We start from the raw sequence: 3248 nt of genomic DNA, 5'->3' as shown, positions 1-3248 counted from the left end.
TACATCAAACTACAGTTTACCATACTACATCAAACTATAGTATACTATACTACATCAAACTACAGTATACCATACTACATCAAACTACAGTATACTATACTACATCAAACTACAGTATACTATGTAACAGTGTCATTATTTAATGACATTTGGGTATTATTTAGATTTATCCATTTTTGTACTACTGTGTATGTACATGCTCCGTATTTATCATATGTATATGTGTACGCAGTTGTATCGTATGCTATTTATATATATATGTAAACCTGTTTAACAGGTCAGAGGTCAGAGTTATTTTTATAGTAGAGTGACCATGGGTCAATGCGCACCCGCGCTTTTTAGGGTAGCGTCACTCCCGTACTAGGCACCGTTGTGAGTGGACGTGTATATGTCGCGTCTATATATTTAGCGCATCCGTGTTGTACCAATCTACATCACTGTGAGTACTTCATAATTTCTAACTTTAATGTATATTGTATTGTATGTAGTAATATATGGATATGTTGAATGTCAATTATTTCCTTTATAAATTAATTGAAATAATTTACTTATTGGTAAAGATTGTCCAGAAATTGAATTTCCCGCCACTTTCTTATTATTTATTCTGTGTGGATAAACGTTTTGGTTTAGCTGATAGGCGTTATGCATTTAGCCTTTTATATTAAACATTGTAGTTAGTATACGGTGCTAGTACATGTTAGTAAATATTGTTTATTTTATTATTGTAGCATTTATATGCGCTGTAATATTGTACGGGTTGTCTCCCCGGGAGTCGAGCCCTCTTCGTCAAATGAAGAGGTAGGTTTTTTATATGGCTCCATTTATATTGTGTTGGTAGCATCATTTTTAAGAATATCCATGTACATGAGAAATTGTCATTGTTTGTATAAGCGTTACGCACTTGCTACTTTGTCAGATCTGTAATGTGTATAGTTCAGTAGTAGCTGTAACGTTTATGATTACGCCTGGGTTAGTAGGTGTTCTTGAATCTTAGGTTCTAAGCGTTATGCTTCCGGTTGCGTCAGGTGCGTACACCTGTCGTGTTATTGTGGATGGATTATTCCACTTTGAGATTGTAACTATTTTACTCATTGTTGTTATTTGTTATTTTAGGGTGTTTTATGGACTAATAAATTATGAATTGGAACTCAAGCGTTGGAGTCATGGTGTAGACAATTTGAATAACCGACCCGGCTCAAAACGACCGGTTACATACTATACTACATCAAACTACAGTATACCATACTACATCAAACTACAGTATACCATACTACATCAAACTACAGTATACTATACTACATCAAACTACAGTAAACCAATTTATATTAAGGGGCATCTAAACAGCAAATTCAGTCAAAACATTGATATTTTACAGGCCTTTAAATCCCTATTATGGTGCAATGTCACAGAAGTAACATGATGAACTTTTAGTATGTATCATGGCAAATCGTGGGACTTGCTGTTGACATGTAATTTGTTACGCTGTTTGTAAATTTCAACAAAACGTAAGAAAAATGCATGTTTCAGGGGGACATAATTAACTCATTTGTATCCCATATATTACACAAACTTGCCATGTCGTTTTGCTCACAAGTGTCTAAAGCACAAAATAGGAGCATTGGTTTGACCAGCTTTGACGTTATTATATGTATAAACGCTGTTTTTATTTTGACCTTGAATAGCAAATGGCGGTCGTGAATGATATCACACAAATATGGCATATAGGGAGGTATTGAAAACATCAAAAATGCTCTTATTAGACAATATAAAGTATTCTTGAAGTGGCAAGAAGACTACTTTATGAAAAAATGTTCAGCCGTTGAGTTTGGGGTAAAATATGCCTATTTCTGAAAAAGGCTGCAAACTCACCAGTTTAACAAATTGACTTTAAAATGTTCTTCTTACTATGATGAGATGTCTTAAATGTATGATATAGGAGTGTTGTTATTAACTGAAATGCCCCCCTTTAAGCCATATTTGTGTAAAATTATTCACAGCCGCCATTTGCATTCCAAGGTCAAAACAAAATAAGTGTTTATACGTACATACAGTAAAATCCGGTCAAACAAATGCTCCTACCCTGTGCTATAGACACTTGTGAACATAACAGCTTGGCTATCTTTCAGGATTTGTCATTTGCGTGACTTAGAATTATTCCATGCTACATCTTACCACAAAGTTACTCTATAGAAGAAACTGGTAGCATCTATAGCAATTTATTGGTGATTGTAAGAAGCTACATGTCCAAACAAACATTTTGGTATGTTACATGACATTTTTTGTGTAAATCTTTAGGTATTTATTCGTGTTTGAAATTCAACATTATTCTGCTATATAGATGACCCTTAATTATGTCATCAAGGAATCTCAAAACTTACTTACCTGAAAAAAGGAAACTTTTGTTATCAATGACATCATTTGAAACATCATTTCGCCACAGAAATCAACTGAGAACATTCTGATACATGTATGATGCGTGACGATGTTGGGGATCGGTAAGGAGTAGAAAAACAACAAAGAATACCTACACAATAACAAACCCATACCTCGAAATCTAAGTCGATCAATCGAGGGCATGATATGAGTAAAATTATAGATTTGCATGAGAACTCTTGACTAAGTACTTTGAGAATAACTCTTTTTTAACTCATTTTGTTAATTATCATAATAAACAAAATGCATAAATGTGACCACGTTTATGGTAAGCTTTAAGATATGTTTTTATGTTAAGCTGTCAGTGGACTGTCTGCATCTTTATGGATCAACCACCCTTTCTTTCTACTATTGCTTTTTCTTATTTAAATGGTTGATAGACGAATCTGAGCGAGTGAGGGAGTGTCTCTGTGCGGGACTCCCTCTGCAATTTCTCTGTTCATCCCCTTATGTAAGTTCAGTAAGCTATCTGCCTCTACGTATATGTTCTTGATATTAGTTGTAATGTTTGTCTCAGATATGTTATCCATGTATAATAGTCGATTTGGCCTATCTAGAACAGGGGTATGCCATGTTAAGTATGTACAGCTGAATAGAATTGTTTGACACTTAGTGCAATAAAAAGAAAGAAGAAGAAAAGAAAGAAGAAAAATAAACTGAATTCAAAGAGTATAAACTTATTGTGATTGATGCTCTAAAATAACTTTTTCTGCACTTTCTGGACACAACAAGAGATAACCTTTTGCTTCATCGACTTCATCCACACTGTTTAATCTAAGTATTAATTAAGTTCTCAAAATGAGAACTGTGCTACA

The 3248-nt window shown here is 34.0% G+C and overlaps 1 long non-coding RNA gene across 1 annotated transcript; it reads left to right on the top strand.

Moving 5' to 3' along the window:
• The first annotated feature begins 204 nt into the window (after nt 1-204).
• On the top strand, nt 205-1147 carry LOC117330877. Its single transcript, XR_004533413.1, has 2 exons — nt 205-798; nt 1114-1147. It is a non-coding gene; the product is annotated as an uncharacterized LOC117330877 (long non-coding RNA).
• Nucleotides 1148-3248: the final 2101 nt, after the last annotated feature.

Source organism: Pecten maximus, chromosome 7 (assembly GCF_902652985.1).
Source record: "Pecten maximus chromosome 7, xPecMax1.1, whole genome shotgun sequence".
Classification (NCBI taxonomy): domain Eukaryota; kingdom Metazoa; phylum Mollusca; class Bivalvia; order Pectinida; family Pectinidae; genus Pecten; species Pecten maximus.
Note: the sequence above shows the minus strand (reverse complement) of the source record. Positions and strands in the feature narration are given on the sequence as shown.